The sequence below is a fragment of the Camelus dromedarius genome, chromosome 25, assembly GCF_036321535.1.
Source record: "Camelus dromedarius isolate mCamDro1 chromosome 25, mCamDro1.pat, whole genome shotgun sequence".
Lineage (NCBI taxonomy): Eukaryota > Metazoa > Chordata > Mammalia > Artiodactyla > Camelidae > Camelus > Camelus dromedarius.
In genome coordinates this window covers 20555621-20576872 of record NC_087460.1, presented here as the reverse complement: position 1 = coordinate 20576872, position 21252 = coordinate 20555621, and positions in this window count along the sequence as shown.

Here is a 21252-nt window from a genome sequence, read left to right as displayed (position 1 = left end):
TAGGGAAGTTCATAGTGATACAGGCCTTCCTCAGAAAACAAGAACAATCTCAAGTAAACAATCTAATTTTCCACCTAAAAGAATTAGAAAAGGAAGAGCAAACAAAACCAAAAGTCAGCAAAAGGAAGAAAATAATAATGATCAGGGAGGAAATAACATAAAGATTAAAAAAAAATAGAAAAAATGAATTAAACCAAGAGCTTGTTTTTTGATAAATAAAAAACAAAACTGACAAACCTCTGGCCAAGGTCACCAAGAAGAAAAGAGAGAGAACACAAATAAACAAAATAAGAAATGAAAATGGAGAAATTATAACCAATACCACAGAAATACAAAATATCATAAGAGAATACTATGAACAACTATATGGAAAAAAATTGAACAAAGTAGAAGAAATGGACAAGTTTCTGGAAACATCCATTCCATCAAGACTGAATCAAGAAGAAATTGACCACTTGAACAAACCAATCACTAGAAATGAAACAGAATCAGCAATAAAAAAAACCTCCCTGCAAACAAAAGTCCAGGACCAGATGGCTTCACGGGGGAATTCTACCAAACAAACAAACAAGAGCTCATACTGATCCTTCTCAAATTCTTTGAAAAGATCGAAAAGGAGGAAGTACTCCAAAACTCATTCTATGAGGCCACCATAACCCTAATACCAAAATCAGACAAACACTACCAAAAAAAAAAAAAAAATTACAGGCCAATATCACTGATGAATGTAGATGTAAAAATCCTCAACAAAATATTAGCAAATAGAATCCAACAACACATAAAAAAGATCATACACCATGATTCATCCCAGGGACACAAGGATGATTCAATATACACAAGTCACATCCACAAAAGGAAGGACAAAAATCACATGATCATCTCAATAGATGCAGAAAAGGCATTTGATAAAATTCAACACCCACTTATGATAAAAGCTCTTACCAAAGTGGGTACTGAGGGAACATATCTCAATATAATAAAAGCTATCGATGACAAACCTGCAGCCAGCATAGTACTCAATGGTGAAAAGCTGAAAGCCTTCCCACTAAAATCTGGAACAAGATAAGGATACCCACTCTCACCACTTCCATTCAACATAGTATTGAAAGTCGTAGCCACAGCAATCAGGCAAGAAAAAGAAATAAAAGGGATCCAAATTAGACGAGAAGAGGTAAAATTGTCACTATATGTGGATGACATGATGCTGTATATAGAAAAGCCTAAAAGCTCCCCACAAAAACTACTAGAGCTGATAAAAGAATTCGGCAAGGTAGCAGGATTAGCATACAGAAATCAGTGGCATTTCTTTACACTAACAATGAAATATCAGAAAAGCAAAGAAACAATCCCTTTTAAAGTTGCATCCAAAAAAATAAAATACTTAGGAATAACTCTGACCAAGGAGGTGAAAGACTTATACGTGAAGAACTACAAAACATTGACTAAGGAAACTAAAGATGACTTAAAGAATTGGAAAGCTATCCCATGCTATTGGGTTGGAAGAATCAATATTGTTTAAATAACCATACTGCCCAAGGCAATCTACAGATTTAATGTAATCCCTGTCAAACCACCCAAGTCATTTTTTACAGAACTAGAATAAGCAATCCTAAAATTTATATGGAATCACAAAAGACCCAGAATTGCCAAAGCAATACTGAAGAAAAAGAAGGAAGCTGCAGGAATAACAGCCTTCAGACAATATTACAGAGCTACAATCATCAAAACAGCTTGGTACTGGCATAAATACAGACATACGGATCAACGGAACAGAATAGAGAAGCTAGAAATAAATCCTCAGACCTATGGTCAATTAATTTTTGACAAAGGAGGCAAGAATATATAATGGAGAAAAGATAGTCTCTCCAATACTGGTACTGGGAAAGCTGGACAGCTACATGTTAAAGAGAGAAATACAACATTTTCTCACACCATATATAAAAATAAACTCAAAATGGATTTAAGAACTAAATGTAAGACTGGAAACAATAAAATTCCTAGAAGAAAACATAGGCAGAATACTCTTTGACATAAATCATTGCAATATTTTTTTGGATCTGTCTCCAAAAGCAAATTAAATAAGTGGGACCTAATTAAACTTAAAAGCTTTTGCACAGCAAAGGAAACCATTGGAAAAATAAGGAGACAACCCACTAAGTGGGAGAAAGTATTTGCTACTGATATGACCAATACGGGGTTAACATCCAAAATACACAAACAGCTCATACAACTCAACATCAAGAAAACTAACAACTCTACTAAAAAGTGGGCAGATGATCTGAATAGATGTTTTTCCAAAGAAGACATACAGGTGGCCAACAGTCACTTTTAAAAACGCTCAACATCGTTAATCAGAGAAATCAGAGAAATGCAAATTAAAACCACAATGAGGTTATCACCTTACACCAGTCAGAATAACTATCGTCAAAAAGACCGCAAATCACAAATATCAGCGAGGAGGTGGAAGAAAGGGAAATCTTGTGCACTGATGTGGGATTGTAAATTGGTACAGCTGGTATGGAAAAATAGTATGGAAAAGCCTCAAAAAATTAAAAAAAAAAAAAAAACTACTATATGATCCAGCAATTCCACTTCTGGGGGTATATCCAAAGAAAATGAAAATGCTAGCTTAAAATTTTATATGCACCCCATGTTCAGAGCAGCATTATATACAATAGCCAAGACATGGAAACAACTTAATGTCCATCAGTGGATAAATGGATAAAGAAATATAGATAGATTGATAGATAGATAGATCATACACACACACACACACACACACACACACATATATATGTAATGGAATATTATTCAGCCATGACAAATGAGGAAATTCTACCATTTGTAACAACATGGATGAACCATAAAGGCATCATACCAAGTGAAATAAGTCACACAGAAAGGCAGAGTATATTATCTCACTTAAATGTGGAATCTCAAAAAAAAATCATAGAAAAAGAGATCAGACTTGTGGTTACCACAGGCAGAGGTTCTAGGGAGAGGAAATTGTAAGAAGGTGGTAAACAGGTACAAACTTCCAATTATAACATAAATAAGTACTAGGGATGTAATGTACAACATGATGGCTGTAGTTTACAGTTCTGTGTGATACACAGGGAAGTTAAGAGTACACCCTATGAGTTCTCATTGCAAAAAGAAAATTTTTTCCCTTCCTCTTTTTTTTTTGTTGTTGTATCTTTATGAGGAGATGAGTGTTAGCTGAACCTATTGTGAGAATCATTTCACAAAATACGTAAATCAAACCATCACGATGTACACCTAAAACGTATACAGGGATGTGTATCAATTATTTCTCAGTAAAATTAGAGTCATTTAACTTTGTGAGCAATGGCAGAAGGCAAACTTAATAATGGTCTTCAGGCTTGAAAGTTCTTTGCCAAACAGAGTAACAACAATTTTGAATCACTCTTGTGTGCTGAACAAGAAAACTCCCCTTCTGAGTGCTCGGTGTCAGCAAATACACCTGTTACTTTTCCTTATGGCTCTTTTGCCTAAAATATTCTGTCGTCCTTATCTGTAGTTTTCTTGGTCTGTACATTAACCAATGTTTATTGGCCTTCTCAGTGTAAAGCTATTCATCATGAAAGAGTAAATTTCTAATCTGCTTCCCTCTTGTACTGCTGTATTATGAAATACAAAGATAATTATAAAGAACGTGGGTGTGTGAGCTCTATGCTGAAAGCCTGCATTTTCACAGCCAGGAGGACCCTTGTCAAAGGGTAGTTCTGGGGCTAAAATGAGAACTCAGTCTGAGACCTCCAATAGGAGACCTTCTCTGTTGACTAATGAGAGGGCTGACGAAGCCACACGCCAGCAAGGGCTTGAGAACTCTTCCGTCATTTCACTCAGGATCCTGGAGACGGGGAGCAAAAAAGAGTCCACATACCTGTCATGCAAGTCACCAAGGCCTGCCACCTCATTCCTGCCACATATGAGTCATCAAGACTGCCAGCGTGCTCAGTGACTGAGAGGGAACGAAGGCTCTAGTCAAAGGTGGCTGCATAAAACAATAAAGTGCATAAAATGCATCCACCTTTGCCAAACGTATTACACACATTATTGCTTCCAGCGTTGTCAATAAAAACGCCACGAAGAAGACACTACTCTCACTATATTCCACAGGAGGCAGCTGAAACTCAAAACGGCCAAGTGACGTGCTCAAAGTCGCAGCCAGAAAGAAATTGAGCTGAAAATCAAGACCGTGTTTGTCTTCTTAACTGTACGGCATGGCTTCCCCCATGCAGAGGGAGTCTAATCGGAGCCCTGGGTCAGGAACTCTTCTAGGGCTGGACAGAGGCTGCAGGAATCCGCACGCCTCTGCTCTCACAGGAAGGAAGTACCCGGTTATCATGGCTTCTAACCGCAAAGCAGAGATTTAAAAGCAGGTGTGGAGTTACTCCTCGCCTGAGGGCCCCCTGCAAAATTCAAACCCTGGGTAAGCAGGTCAGAGAGAAGAATTAAAGCCTCCCAGGTCAAGGCTCGTGGATAAGTATGCAGGTCAGCACGCGGGGGCCGAAGGTGAGTGTTGTGGAGTGAGAGGTCCAGGCTGACTCACAGCTTAAGCCAACTGTGAAACACGGGGGTAGACGTGAGTTTAGTCCTGTTTGGATCAGCATCACAGAATCTTTAAAAGTAGAGGGTACCCACAGAGCGGTAACAGTGGGCAGGACTGACTCACTATCCCAAGGACAGGGTCTTTCTGTCCTCTGCTCTAAGTCACTATTACATGTGGATGAATATGGCCACACCAGTGTGTTTAGCCATCATATTAAGCCAAGGTTCTGTGCATCCCCTTTAGAGCAGAAGGCTTGGACCTCTGCAGAGCTTTCTTAGTTGTAACAGAGCTGATGTAACCATAAAAGAGATGACATTCATAATAATCTGCACCATTTGGAGTAAAGGCACCATTCGTGCAAATTAACATACATAAATGCAAACCCAAATGCAGGAGCACCGGCTTTCTGGTCCAATAGTTGCACCCACCGCCCGCTCCTGAGTCTCTGTGTATGTTCAGTTCAGAGCCCTGGACGTGTTGATGCCATCTTGCCTGCCAGTAAGATTTCATCTATACCCTGAATGCTTTCCACTGGAGAGAATACTGAATTATATATTCTGCTCAGTCTGTTGACTTCATCTGACGCATTAACAGGAATATCATTTTATCGAGAAAAGGGCACCTGCAAGAACAAAGCAAGCTTTGTTTCTCATCTGGACAAACAAGTCCTGTGAAAATGAGTGACTCTGACTTTGGGGTTTATAAAACCTAACATTGCCCTTCTATCTCAAAGTGAGCACTTTTAAGCCAGAGCCATTGCAGCTAGTATGACGCAAGTTTATAGGCGTAGGTGGAGTTCAGGGGGAGGACTTGCCCTCAGGTTATCTCCCTGTGCCCAGGCCAGGACAAGGAAGCAATCAACTCATTTGTCTAACATGAGCTGACTTTGAATTTATTATTGAGAATAATCATAATGCTTTACTCTTGAAGATTACATACATATTTCCCATTCCCATCATACAAGTTGCTTTCTTTGATTTTACAAAGGTTCACTGGATCAACAAATGAATCCGAGTTCTTACTAAATATAAAGCACTATACCCAGCATTGTAAAGGACACATTATTCACTCTCATTTATTTCTGGCAAAAATTGTCAGTAACTGTCAAAGTTAAAATTGCATGTCCTTCGATCAGCAATTGAATTTCTAGAAATTCTTACTACAGATGCATTAGCATATATGTAAAGTAGCACGTGTAAGATTATTCATGCAAAGGATTTGAAATAGCTAAGGATTAGTGCTATTGATCATCAGTAAGTATTGGTTAAATAAATTAAACAACAGACAAGACATGGAAGCAATCGAAGTGTCCATCAGTAGATGAATGGATACAGAAAATGTGGTATGTATACACAATGGGATATTACTCAGCCTTATAAAAAGGATAAAATCTTGCCTTTTGAGGCAACATGGGTGGACCTTGAGAGCATTATGCTAAATGAAATAACTCAGACAGAAAAAGATAAATATCATATAATCTCACTTACATATGGAATCTAAAAACCAAAACAAGCTCATAGATACAGACAGCAGGTTGGTGGTTGCCAGAGGCAGAGATGGGGGGGGAGCAGGCAGAATGGGTGAAGAGGGTCCAGAAGTACACACTTCCAGTTATAAAATAAATAATTCATGCCAATGTAAGGTACAGCATGGTGACTATAGTTAATAATTCTGTATTAAACGTTGCTAAGAAAGTAGATCTTAAGAGTCCTCATCTCCCCCCCAAAGAAACTTTGTAACTATGGTAATGGATGTTAACTAAACTTATGGTGGTGATCATTTCCCAATATATACAAATATTGAATCATTATGTTGTACACCTGAAGCTAATATAATGTTATGTGTCAGTTATATTTCAATTAATAAAAGAAAATAAATGACTTAAGTTACAGCTTGTCATGAGACTACAGAAATGAATGAGGGTGCTCTCCCTAGCTGATTAGAAACTTTGCCGAGATATAATGTTAAATGAAAAAAGAAAGATGCAGAACAGTCTGCATAAAATGTTATTATTTGTATTATATGTAATATATTTGCAGAGATGCAAAAGAAACTGGTAACAATGGTTGTCTTCCAGAAGAAAAACAGACCTATCTCTAAATGCCTCAAATTTGACCCATAGAATTTTGACTTTGCTCCTAAGATATGAAGGCCAAAGTGGGGATCACAGCTCTCATTGTGTATTAAAGAGCTACCTGTCCAGGGAAAAGAAATAGAGATTTTATCTCTGCTCCTGTCTCTTTTATATATTTTTACATGTGGGAAATTCCAATTTACTTTCCAATATCCCATCCATTTGGCAATTTCTGCAGTCTTTGAATGGCTTCCAGGTCCTTTCCACCTTGGGCAGAACCCAGATGGTCTCTAAAAGAAATCGTCCCCTCCTTGCTCTGCATGTGTATCCTGTCAATTGTGCTGGGAAGAAAATTTCATAAAATCAATGTAAATGTATATGTTTTTAAATGTTAAAGTGTGATGGCAAATATACTGCCTGAGAGGAAACAAATAACTACAAATAAGAAAAGTGAGCAGAAGAAATCAGAAAAGAATGAGAAAAATTAAGGATGAACTTAGTTAAGGCCTGAAGTAAGGAGGATTATGTGTAGGCATTAAAAAACTGAAAGCCATTAAAAACTAGTTTTAAAATATTCCTTTGAGGGGAGCCAGGAGAGGTTTATCACTACAGGGGCTTGGCTTGTTTGCACTTTGCTCTGAACTACAGGGCATTCATCTTAAAAGGAATGTGTGTACCCCACGGAGGGTGCAAACTTATCCACTGGGAATGCTGGATGAAATATTAGCATTTTTATATTTTTAGTTCAATTTGTGGATCTTTTATTATTTACGTATGTTCTTTCAGTAGTACACATTTCTTACACCCACACCCACACACACACCCCAATGAGATACTGGATGTTCAACCTTTCCTTGGGAGTGCATGACCAAAAAGGTTTGGAGACCACTGGACCCCGGCTCCAAGCTAAGAGTGAGAAAAACCAAATGGGAAGAATTTTGTCTCTTTGTTATCCAGGATTACTGGATGAAGGTGAAAGAAGATCGTGTAAGAATAAGAAACCAGACATTTTAGGAAGCCAGGAACAGATTCTAAGCTAAGCAGAATTCCACGGTTTTGATTATAATTTAGTAAGTTACACATGTTGATATTCTGAAAAGTCCACAGTGTTTGGAATTTTTTTTAACCCTAAGCAACTTTGTAGCATCCTGGTGGTGATTTGGGATCCAGGAACTGCAGGGAGATCAAAGAGACAAGAGTATAATCTTGACATTTTAGCTCCAAAGGAAGAACCATCTTCAATGACAGCAGGACCACATAAGACATTTAGTAGACAATCAGGGATTATGTTCTAAGAGTTTCTCTCACATTTTGTGATTCATTCGATCAAAAATATTTATGGAAGCCTGCTACTTCCACCAAGGTGGAATATCTGGTAGCAGACTTGTCTTTCCAGGGTAAACAACGGGAAGAGTAAGCAAAGACACATGGGACAACTGTTTTCAGACCTTAGACAGCAGACATTCCAGGACTTTGATCACTGAGAGAAGAGAATAAAAATGAGTGAACCCTTCAGCTTCCTGCCTAGAGGCATTTTCCAATCCACACCGTGGTGGGGAGCGGGGGAGGGGGGTGTCCAACTAGAGACCAGCAGTTGCAGTGATGGAAAGAGAAGTATTCAGGAAAGTTGGGGAAATGTCAACATCAGCTGAGCAGTGGGGAAAAAGGCAATGTATAAAAGTTTGTGAATCATTTGCTTTTGTTTGACAAATTATAGCATAAATTACAAATACCTACCTACATACATGCATGCTCTGCAGTAACAATGTCATTTTTGCTCATGTGAATTATAACAGGCTTTCTGGAATGAGAGCTAAAAGCACGGGTTTTCCCCTCAGTTCATGTATTTTTCGTGCATGCGAATGTCACCCATTATGTATGTTGTGAAAAATTATTCTAAAAGAGTATCTTCCATGGCTATAAAATATATCATCTCATGGACATGAGGTAACAGTGATGTCTAAGAGGGTTTTGGTTAGGTCATGAGGACCTGCCCACTGCTTTGAGGGTCCAAGGAAAGTGTGTAGAAGCTAGACACACGGTAGTAATATCAACAGCAATGAAAATGTGAATAACACAACTGTCTTTTATCAACTTTTATTGTGTAGGAAGCATTTATACAAGGTGGCTTTTAATCATCATGACAAAAAATACAAAAAATAAAAAAAAATTTAAATCCAGTTATATAACTTCTGTTTCCAAATTTTTGGCATAATAGACAATATTATAATAAACATTTTTGTACAGTCCTTTACATTTTTCATTATTTTTTAGGACAGATTTCTAGAAGTAGAATTATGATAGGTAGAATTATGATAGATAAAGGATATAAACTCTTTGGAGGTCCATGACATTTACTGACAAAATATTTTCCCCAAAAGTTGTACAAATAAAAACTTCCACTAGTTAAAAAAAAAAAAAAATCTTCATGACGATTCTGCGAGGCACATTAGCACCACTGTTCATATTTTACAGTAAGGAAACGGAGACTCCTAAAGGTTAAGTCACTTGCCTATAATCAGCATAGAAGATTTAATCCCAAACTTGACACCAGAGCTTAGACTCTTGGCCATTCCACAGACTGCCTCTCAAGTCGTGATAGGATGGCTGCTTGGGGAGCACGGAGCTGGAACCAGGAGACTGAAGTGAATCATAGGAGAATCGGGCTACTGGTCAAGACTCATGCAGGAAACAAACACCAGGTATTCACGAGCAAGGGAGTTAATAAGGAATCGTGCCTGTTGGAAGGGGCAAAGGAATAGGAGTGAAGGGGCTCCCACTGGAACTTCTGTTGTCCAGTAATAAGGGAGATCAGGAAGCTGGAATCAGCAGACCACAGCTACGTCTACTGCCTCCATAACTGCCTTTTAACACACATGAAGCTAGACAATAGACGCAAGAATGCGGCCTGGCCCCTGGCAGCCACCCTTTTCACCTCTTGACACGTTTCCATGACTTGCTTGCCAGGAGAAAGACCATCAGAAAGATGGCTTCCAAAGAGTTCAAAGGACAATCACTTTAGTAAATGGTGCTCGGAAGACTGGACAGCCACTCAAGTGGACCAGTACCTTACACCGCACGCAGACGCCAACCCCACATGTACTGAAGGCTTTCGCTCTGTAAGGACAAGGGTCACCTCTCTCCCTGTCTGTTACATTCTCAGAAGTTAATACAGATTCAGTACATACCTCTTGAATGAAAAACAAAAGATCTTGTCTAGAGAGGCTACTTGAAGATCTTGGAGAGTTAAATAATGCATGTAAAGCACTTACCACGAGGCCTAGCACATAGCATTCAGTAGTGTTTCTTGTTGTTCTTGGTATGACCATCATCATTATTCCTGTCCCTTGTATGTAACCCTACATTGGACTAACTTTCCTGTCATCACCGTAGGTGTATTTCAAATCGGAAGGCTCCATCTCGTTCTCTCTTCCCTGGACAGTGCCTGGGTGAGTGTCACCAAGTTTCTGCTTGAAGATCTTTTATTCTGTGCTTCCAAGGCTGCCCAACCCCTCATCTGAGTAACGTTGTAGACCTATTCGTATAGAGATAGCCTTTCAATCTTCCAATACCTTTAGCTTTATAAGATCAATTCCTGCTTCTTTAGAAGCCAGTCAGTCACTTCAAACACCAAAGCATTTTATATGAGGAAAATACAGCTTTAAGCTATAGTACTTTCATTACTGGTGAGCCCGAGCATTTTCTAAATTTTTTTTATTGGCCACTAGGCTTTGTGTGTATGTGGTTGCAATTTGCTTACTCATTTACCTGTTGGTGTATTAGCCTTCTGCTCATTAATTACTAAGTACTCATTACATATTTGAGATATGTTTAATAGATGTTTCTTGTATGCTACAAATATTTTTATTTTTATTTTTTTATAAACATAAATTCTTAATCTCTTCATGTATGGCCCCATCTTTTTTATTTTAGAAAATTCTTTCCCATCTCAGTATGAAATGTGCATAATTTTGTTTCTGACTTTACTTAATATTTTATAACTGTAGTTTTAATGGCTATAAAACATTCCAGTAGGGCTTATGCCATAATATAATTAATCAGTCCTCTATCTTTAGAGACTTCATTTCCCCCAACAGTCTGCTGTTTAAAACAATACACATCCTTGTGTCTGTCTTCCTGTATTTCATATAATCAAGACCAAAATATATAAACATTTCATTATTCTTTATACGTGTTGTCATTTCAATATTGTGTTACTATCCTCAGTGTCTCAGCATTGTATGCCCTTTCAAGCTACCATTTTGACTATTACAAAGTCATATTAGTATGGAAAATAAATTCATATCCAAGAATCCTCCACAAAACATTTTAAGAACACTTAATTTAAAAAAGTTTTTGGATTAACTGGTTTTCAAGGGTAGAAAGTTCAGATAGAAAGATCACATACTTTATTGTCAAAACAGCACAACTTTTGAGAGTAAAGGGGGTCATACTGAGAATTAGTCTGAGTTGGCCAAGATGGCAGAGTAGGAAGACCCTGAGCTCGCCTCCCATGGGCACACCAAAATTACAATTATTTACTGACCAACTATCAGTGAGAACAACTTAAAGACCATCAGGAAAAGTCTTCCACAGCTAAAGTTATAAAGAAGGAACCAGCAGTAGAGCACATGCCTAGCATGCATGAGGTTCTGGGTTCAATCCCCAGTCCCGCCTCTAAAAATAAACAAATAAACCTAATTGCCTCTCTGGTGCCCACCAAAAAAAAAAAAAAGAAAAAGAAAATTAAAAAAAAAAAGAAGAAGTAACTGCAAAAGACAGGTAGGAGGGGCAGAGATGTGGTATAGTTAAGAACCACACCCCTGGGGTCGGCAACTTGCAAATGAGAGGATAATCACAATTGCATAGGCTCTCCTCAAGGAGCGTGTGGTCTAAGCTCCACACCAGGCTCCCAGCCTGATTGTTTTGCACCAGGAAGATAAGCCTCCAAGATGTCTGGCTTTGAAGGCCAGGGGGCCTTGCATAAGGGAGAGCTGGAGTGCCATAGAAAACAGAGACTCCACTCTCAAAGGGTGCATGCAAAAATCTCACATGAAAATCTCACATGTTTGAGACTCAGCACAGAGAGAGAAATGTAAAGAAGATTAGATGATAATTGATTACATGATACAGAGGAGTGAATCAGCAAACTGGAAGACAGAGTAGCAAAACTTACCCAGGCTGATCACAAAAAGTTAAAAAAAAAAGATTTTAAAAAATGAGGACAGTTTAAGGACCTCTGGGACAACAGCAAGCATGCTAGCATTCACACTGTCCCAGATGGAGAAGAGACAAAGGCAGAGAACTTACTTGAAGAAACAATAGCTGAAAACTTCCCTAACCTGGGAAAGGGAACAGACATCCAGGTCCAGGAAGCACAGAGAGTCCCAGAGAGGCCCACTTACACAACAATCCTATTTACTACTGCGTCAAAAAGAATAAAATAGTTAGGAATAAATCACATAAAACACTGAAGAAAGAAATTGAAGATGATGCAGACAGAAAGATATACAGTGCTCATGGATAGACTAATGCTGTTAAAATGACCACACTACCCAAGGCAATCTACAAACTCAATGCTATTGCTATCAAAATAGCAATGGCATTTTCCACAGAACTAGAACAAATAATTCTGAAATTTGTTTGGAAACACAGAAGGCCCCCCACCAATAGCCAAAACAATCTTGAGAAAGAACAACAAATTTGGAGGAATCATACTCCCTGGCTTCAAACTATACTACAAAGCTACAGTCATCAAAACAGCATGGTACTGGCACGAAAACAATCACATAGGTCACTGGAACAGAATAGAGAGACCAGAAATGTGCCCACACTTCTATGAGCAATTGATTTACATCAAAGGAGGCAAGAATATGCAGTGGGGAAAACACAGCAAATAAATGGTATTGGGAAAACTGGGTGGCTGCCTGCAAAAGAGTCAGCTCGACTGCTCTCTCACACCGTGAAGGAAAGTAAACTCAAAATGGATTAAAGACTTAAATGCAAGACCTGAAACCATAAAACTCATAGGAAAAACATAGGCAGTACATTCTTTGACATTGGTCTTAGCAATATTTTTTGGATATATCTCCTCAGGCAAGGGAAATAAAAGTATAAATAAACAAATGAGAATAGATCAAACTAAAAAGCTTTTGCAAAGTTAAGGAACTACCAATAAAACAAGAAGGCAGCCTACTGAATGGGAGAAGATATTTGCAAACCATATATCTGATAAGGGATTAATATCCAAAACATACAAAGAACTCATAAACCTCAACATCAAAAAAACAACCAACCTGATTTAAAAATGGGAAGATGACACGAATAGACATTTTACCAAAGAAACATACAGGTGGCCAACAGGCACATGAAAAGATGCTTAACATTACTAGTCATCTGGGAAATGCGAATCAAAACCACAGTGAGATATCACCTCACACCTGTCAGAATGGCTGTTATTCAAAAGACAAGAAGTAATGGGGGTAGGTGGGGAGGGTATAGCTCAGTGGTAGAGCGTGTGTTTAGCACGCACAAGGCCCTGGGTTCAATTCCCAGTACCTCCATTAAAAGTAAATAAATCATTGAATAAATAAATAAACCTAATTACCTTCCCCCAAAAATAAAAATTAAAAAATAAACTTGAAATAAAAAATGTTGGTGAGGATGTGGAGAAAAGGGAACCCTCATGCACTGTTGGTGGGAGTGTAAGTTGGTGCGGCCACTGTGGGAAACCGTATGGAGGTTTCTCAAAAATTTTTTAAGAAAGAACCACCATATGACCCAGCAATCCCACTCCTGGGTATTTTTCCACATAAAAGGAAAATGTTAATTTGAAAAGATATGGCACCCCTTATGTTCACTGCAGCATTATTCACAGTAGCCAAAAGATGGAAGCAACCTAGGTGCCCATTAATAGACGAATGGCTAAAGAAACTGTGAGATATATTTCTAATGGACTCCTACTCAACCATAAAAAAGAATAAAATCCTGCCATTTGCAACAACACGGATGTATCTAGAAGGTATTACATAAAGTGAAACATCCGACAGATAAAGACAAATACTGTATGATTTCATGTATATGTGAAATCTAAAAACCAAAGCAAATGAACAAATATGACAAATAGTGACATACTCATACATACAGAGAACCAGCAGGTGGTTGGCAGAGGGGAGGGGACTCGGAGGTTGAGTGAAATAGGTGAGGGGGATTAAGAGGTGCAAACTTTCAGTCACAAAATAAATGAGTCACAGGGATGAAATGTACAACGCAAGGAGTACAGTCAATAATAGCGTAATAACTTTGTATGGTGACAGATGGTACCTAGATTTATTGTGGTGATCATCTTGAAACGTAGAGAGATACCGAATCACTATGTTGTGCACCAGGAACTAGCACAGTGTTGTAAGTCAATTATACTTCATTTTTAAAAAATGGAGAGAGAGAGGGAAAAGAAAGAATCAGGCTGAGACAAGAGGCATCTAAACCGGGGCTTACGGTCACCTATTTACAAGATGCAGTCTCAAATGTGTAGCATAAAATAATATTAGCAGTTCATAGGGAAGCTGTCTCAACTGGTGTATGTATTTGGTCACAATCTGATACCAACACAAGTGTCCCTGGTTCCCACTGCCTTAAATCTTCCTTAAACTCCACGCTTGGAGAAGATTCTTATGAAATGCAGACTGGCAAGAGGGGCACAGGTATCTACGGTTTCCTCTGGTTTCAGGGCAAATAGCTGTGAGCACGCAGAGGAGTCGTTCGCATTTGCTTTCTCTGTTTGTGAGGCCCTTCTGGTTTGGCCTCTCACCCATGGGCAGCTCTGAGTGAGATCGTTGGGGACTAAAACACTTCTGCAAATATGATCCATGTTTCATTGGTTAATTGCCCCTTCTAAATTTTCATTTTTCAAACGTTATCATAAAACAATTTGACTCTGATTACAGCCGGGTAGATATTGACTTAAACTGGTTTCTACTCCTTAAAGCAAACTACTACGGGAGGAGACAGATGAACACACTTGTGACCTCCTCTTTAACGTGGCAGCTTAAATCACGAAGATAAAGTTAAGACACGATAAACGAGACCTTTGCCTAACGTAACAGCAAACTGGCATCTCAGCATTTTAGAGCTGGCTGGGATTTCAAAGATGACCTAATCTCACCGCTTTGTCTGTGAAGTGAGGACACCAAGGCCTTTAGTGAGAAGCGACTTGTCTAAGGATTGAGCTAGTGAGGACTGAGCTGAGGCAGCTGCCCAGTCTGACTCCCAGCCCAGTGCTCTTTGCGCCACAAATCAGAAGCACATGTTGTTGCTGTGAGGGTGAAGGAAGTGCTGTTTGAGCTTTCTGTTGCGGCCAAGTTAATGTAAGGCACCTGTTCCTATTATAATATTGCAGAAGAATAGTTAGAAAATGTTTCCTGACAGCTTCTCGTTAGATAATTGGCCACAGTGCTTACGCAGAAGCACATAAATCCTATGCTGGGGGGAGGGTCTAGCTCAGCGGTACAGTGCGTGTTTAGCAGGCATGAGGTCCCGGGTTCAATCCCCAGTACCTCCGTTAAATAACAATTTAAAAATAAATAAAGAGAAACGATGGAGGGAAAAAAGCCTATACTGAAGACACCGAAAAGAAAAATGTAAAAATAGACTGAATCCAAATGGAAACGCTCTACAAAATGTAGACTGATTGCTTATTGTCTTGCTTCTCCAATGGGGACATAAACCCAGTTGGCCTTGATGAAAGGGCAATGATGAATGTTGATTGATTCATTTGTACACTACGTCAGAGAGGTCAGAAAATTACCGAGGAACTTGAGAAACTGGAAAATTCCAAAATGATCTCATCTGACGACAATATCTTTTGGAACTAAGCTTTTCAAAATACGATCACAACTGATGTCTCCAAGATTCTGTTCCTAGGAGACAAGCTCGCTTTGCTCACGTCACTGTCAGACAAGTAAGCAGCTCCCAGGACTTGCCAGTCACCCCTGAAGCATGAGTCCGGAAAAGAGCCTGTGAAACAAAATGCAGTGTGGACGACACCAGCTATCATCAAACCCAGAGCAGAAAAGGAGTGTGCTGGGGAAAGAGTCACTTGAGGGAAATAAATACAGCGCAGCGATTGTGAAGGGAGACATAATTGCAGATCAAAGGGGAAACAGCTCGGAATTCTTTGGCTCAGAATGCTCCTCTATGCTTCTATCACCATTCTTCCACAAGGCATGTCCTTCTCTTGTGAAATTCACAATGTTTCTGTCCCACAGCCCCATCCTAACCTGCCATGTTCCTGGAATGATAATTTTGGTTGGAGTCATTCCGTCTCTCTGCTCCAAGGCTCAAGGGTGGAGAAGGACGCTGGGTCCGAAAGAGGAAGTTGGTGAAGAACAGGACCGCTCGGAGAAACGACGTCATAAACAATTTCATCTCCATGAGGGCAGGGATCTTTCTTTAGTTCATGAATGCGTGTAAGCCATCAGAACATTTCCTGACACATCGAACACTTTTAATAAAAATTAGTTAAGAAAATGAACAAACTTCAGAGTCCTTAACCCACTAAAGAGGTAGAAAGTTGCTTCTCCACCATTAACAGGCTCCTTTCTTCCCCCTCCAGGTTTGGTTGGAGGCCCTCGTTAATAAGGAGAACCCTATCTCTTTCATCTCTTTCTCTTCTGCTTCTGCAAGCTTATTTCCTCAAACTTCAGCCTGTCTCTAGGTTTCTGACTTTTGGAAATGAAAGCCACAAAAATTACAGACTTATTCTCCATTCCTCCCTGACTTCCTTCAGGCACTGACACAGAGAACTTTCTACCAGCTTAAATGGGTAGAATGGAAATGGGAATGGGAAAATGAAGGATTTAAAAACCCCTAAGTATTGGGAAATATTACCCAGGCACATCGGTATGGGAGCAGGTGCATATGCTTAAAGCGACTGTGAGCCCTACGTGTTATTCCGCTCACTACAAAAGTAGCAAAAAACAAAGAACGAAGTAAACTTCTGTAAACTCCAATACAGAGAGAAAATGCACATTTACTAACAGGTTTTTGTTTTGGTTTTGCTCTAATATCCTCCTGCAACCAACAGTTTAAAAGAAATTAGTCTTTGCTAAAAAAATGTTTGGAGGTGAAGATAACCATCAACTCAAAAATCAACAGAACCACTTCAATAAAAGGATGTGGACGAGGCTTCAAGCTCCTACATATATTTATGCTTTTAATCAAATTGAATGGTCCTTCTTTTGAGGATGAGTGTGATCGATTTCACATTTTAATGCATTTTAGGAAAACAGGTGAATCTGGATAGTACAAATATCTTTCTCTTATCATGCCTAATGCAGAGGAAACGTCCCGGAAGAATTCATGTGGAATGAAAGGAGAGGGGTTGGCTCGCAGGTAAGGTTGGGCCAGGGTGGGAGGATTCTTTAGGATTTAAGGTGTTTCAAGAATATTGGCAGCAGGGGAGCCTTCAGAGAGGATGAAATTATGAAGCAGATTGATTTGTTAACTAGTATGCAAAGACAGCAGAGGCTTAAAACCAGCCTTTAGAAATTATTCTTTTTCTTTTCTCAAGTACTAGGAAATAGAAATATCATGGAAATACTTTATTTGGAAGGAAGCCGATTGTTAATTCCCTGAAGTGACTTACAATCTCTGTTCCTTGCTCCTGGCCTCTCCTTTTTGCATCCGATACCACCACTTATGTTCCAGAACAAAACTTTACCTCCAGGCTCCACAAGAAAAAGAGGAAATACAAGGGAGAATAATATTTTACGGTGATTATAATGATCAGGATTCCTCAGACTCCTTTCTGCTGTCATTTTGCTGTGCATATTGCAGCCCCAGGCAGATCTCTGCTATAACTTGAATATGTACCATATTACATAAAAAAACACTTCAGAATTAAATAGGAGGACCTAAGTTTACACTGTTGGGCATAACCTGAGAGAGACTAGTCTATAAAAACACTATTCATCTTTACTTTTTTGTGCTTTTTAAATGCCATTCAATTTCTAATTGTTGACATTTTGAAAATCAAACCACATGAAACAGATATCCTATCAAAGTGGATGTTGACCTAGCATTTTGTTTCAGTAAAGAATAACTGTAACTAGATGTGTCTCTTAATTCAAGGTCAGCTAACCTCAAGTTATCACAGTTGCGATAAACCATATTTTCTAAATTTCTTTTTAAAACTGTTCATTCACTTTATTTTTTCCATAGGAAAATTTATTTATTTATTTATTTACTTATTTATTTCAAAAAAATTTTTATTGAAGTACAGTCAGTTATAATGTGTTGATTTCTGGTGTGCATGCAGCACAATGTCCCAGTCATACATAGACATGCATATATTCATTTTCATATATTCTTTTTCATCAAAGGTTATTACAAGATATTGACTATAGTTCCCTGTGCTATACAGGAGAAATATTTTTTAATCTATATTTATATATAGTGGCTAACATTTGCAAATCTCAAATTCCCAAATTTATCCCTTCCCATTTCCTTTCCCCTGGTAACCATAAGATTATTGACCATGTCTGTAAGTCTGTTTGTGTTTTATAGATGAGTTCATTAGTGCCCTCTTTTTTTCTTTTTTTTTAGACTCAACATATAAGCGTTCTCATATGGTATTTTTCTTTCTTTTTCTGGCTTACTTCACTTGGAGTGACATTCTCCAAGGACATCCATGTTGCTGCAAATGGCATTATGTTGTCATTTTATGGCTGAATAGTATTCCATTATATAAATATACCACAACTTCTTCATCCAGTCATCTGTTGATGGACATTTAGGTTGTTTCCATGTCTTGGCTATTGTATACAGTGCTGCTATGAACATTGGGGTGCATGTATCTTTTTAAATTAGGGTTTCCTCTGGATATATGCCTAAGAGTGGGACTGCTGGATCATATGGTAAGTCTATTTTTAGTCTTTCAAGGAATCTCCATACTGTTTTCCATAATGGCTGCAGCAAACTACATTCCCACCAACAGTGTAGAAGGGTTCCCTTTTCTCCATACCCTCTCCAACATTTATTGTTTGTGGACTTTTGAATGATGGCCATTCTGACTGGTGTGAGGTGTTATTAGTGATGTTGAGCATTTTTTCATGTGCCTATTGGCCATCTGTATGCCTTCTTTGGAGAACTGCTTGTTTAGATCTTCTGCCTATTTTTGAATTGGGTTGTTTTTTTTTTTCTTATTAAGTTGTATGAGCTGTTTATATATTCTGGAAATTAAGCCTCTGTCAGTTGCCTCATTGGCAAATATTTTCTCCCATTCTGTAAGTTGTCATTTTGTTTTGCTTATGGTTTCCTTTGCTGTGCAAAAGCTTTTAAGTTTAATTAGGTCCCATTTGTTATTTTTTGCTTTTGTTTCTATTGCCTGGGTAGACCATCCTACAAGAACATTGCTAAGATTTATGTCAGAGAATGTTTTGCCTATGTTTTCTTCTAGGAGGTTTATCATGTCTTGTCTTATGTTTAAGTCTTTAAACCATTTGAGTTTATTTTTGTGTATGGTGTGTTCACTCACCTTTTAAGCCAATAAAAAACAGCAAGAATCAACTTGTGCACCTTTTCGTATGCTAAGCTCAGGTCAAGATCAAGTGTCATAAAATTTTAGCCATGTATATAATTCCAAAGTTTTAAAAGTCCCACCTTCTTCTGTTGCTTCCATTTTTTGGACAAAGCCTCATTTTTCCTGTTCCACCAAGACAAATTATAAAAAGAAAATAACTGTGACTGTCACTGAGCCATCAAGTCCCACGTAGCACCTGCTCTGGTACTACCTTCTGTACCAGACTTCACTACCTCTTCAAGAAATACAACTGAATTTAGTAAGACACCAAGCAGAACTCAAATCTCTATTTAAAGACCTTATAATACATTCTAATCTCAGATAAAAATTTTCTGTTTATCATTGTCCACAAAATTCCTTCTCCATTAAGCACAGGGCATCAAATCATGTTGAAACAGGTACACGGTTCAATGAGAAAAACTACGGTTTCCTGAAGTGAGTAAGTAATTAAACCACAATATGAAGTCATACTTTCTGGCATAAAATTACTAACATGCCTGTAAAAGCCACAGATAGTTACCTGTCACATTAATCAGAAACCTGAACAATGAAAGATACCCTTTTGAAAATGTTCAAATCTTCCTGTGTGTTGGTTACTAAATAGTAAGCACCATTGGCTGTGTGCTCAGGAGAATTTCCTGCTGTACATACTGAAATATTTCCCTGATCAAAGTGGTGTGAAATAAGCTGCAGCTGAACTGGTGATGATGGCAAATTTGAGATATTTTGAATGGCAACAGGAGAGTTAGAACATACTCCTTATTTTCTTCAGGACCAGACGAAACTGTAAATATTTTTTAACCTAGTATCTTTGAAACTGAGGCAGAAGGATAAAGACAGGCATCCAATGTATTATATTCAATGCACTTAAAAATATTGTTGAATTGACAGAATGAACGTATGGATACAAAAACTTGTGTGAGAGACTGGCTTTTCCAAATAATTTTTTTAAAGAAATCTTTCTTCCTCCAAATGTTCATTTTCTTGAGGAAAATATTGCTGTGTCTTCATTTTCATTATCGAGATTCAATTTGGCCCTTGTGTTAGAGCAGGCAGACAGCTAGATATGAGCAGAGAAAGGGGGGCATGGGACAAATGGCAGGAAACCATACATCTTGTGAAGAACAGGGGTCCTTGGGCAGATAGAGAAAAGCAAAAACCTCCAGACAGATAAGAAATCACACATTTTGGGGTGACAAGTGTCCCGGAGACAGGCAAAGAGAGGTGGGGAAAGGCAGGCACCTCCAGCGTCCAAATGTAACCTTTTGCTCATTATGCCCTCATTACAATAAAATTAGCCTTGCAGTTTAGAAGTACCCATGATGCACCGACACCATGACACTTACCATCCAGACTAAATAGGCACAAAAATCCCTCGTTCCTCCAGGAAGGTGGAGCTGGGATGAAAGTCAGGGAATACGGCTCCAAACGAATATTCTGCCCATTGATTTTTACATCCTATGCAAACAAACTTGCCAAAGAAACACAGGGCGGCTCCTCACCTGAGCCTGCCCGCTCTCCCTTTGAGAGGGTACTAACCATCCTTTAATAAATCCTCACTTTACTTTTTTGATCTTTGTGTCTCATCTCTATTCTTTCCACAACATGACAACCTAACCACCGGCAACACTTGCTAATATTAAATTAAACAATTTAGTTTACGTGCTTTGGGATAAAAAATTATGGGATTTGGAATTATGTTACACAGCCTGTTGGGTAAGTATCGAACAATCCTGTCGAAGTTACTGTCTGGCAATGAGAAACTCAATTCTCTGATAAGTATAGCTGCAAAGAAACTAATTTTTTAAACATATTTTGTTAAATGACTTTATAAAGTTAAGAAATGGAAAGGTCCTGTAGGGAACAGTGAGGGCGTGGCCCAGATGCCTGCTTCAGGACCAAGGCAGTCAGTCCCCCAGCAGCACAGTATTGGCTGCTGACGGCTCACAGCTCAGGCTTCTTCTGCATCTCCCCCTTTGCCAAAGCCTTGCCCAGGGGCATCCCACAGTAAAGGCCTGCTTC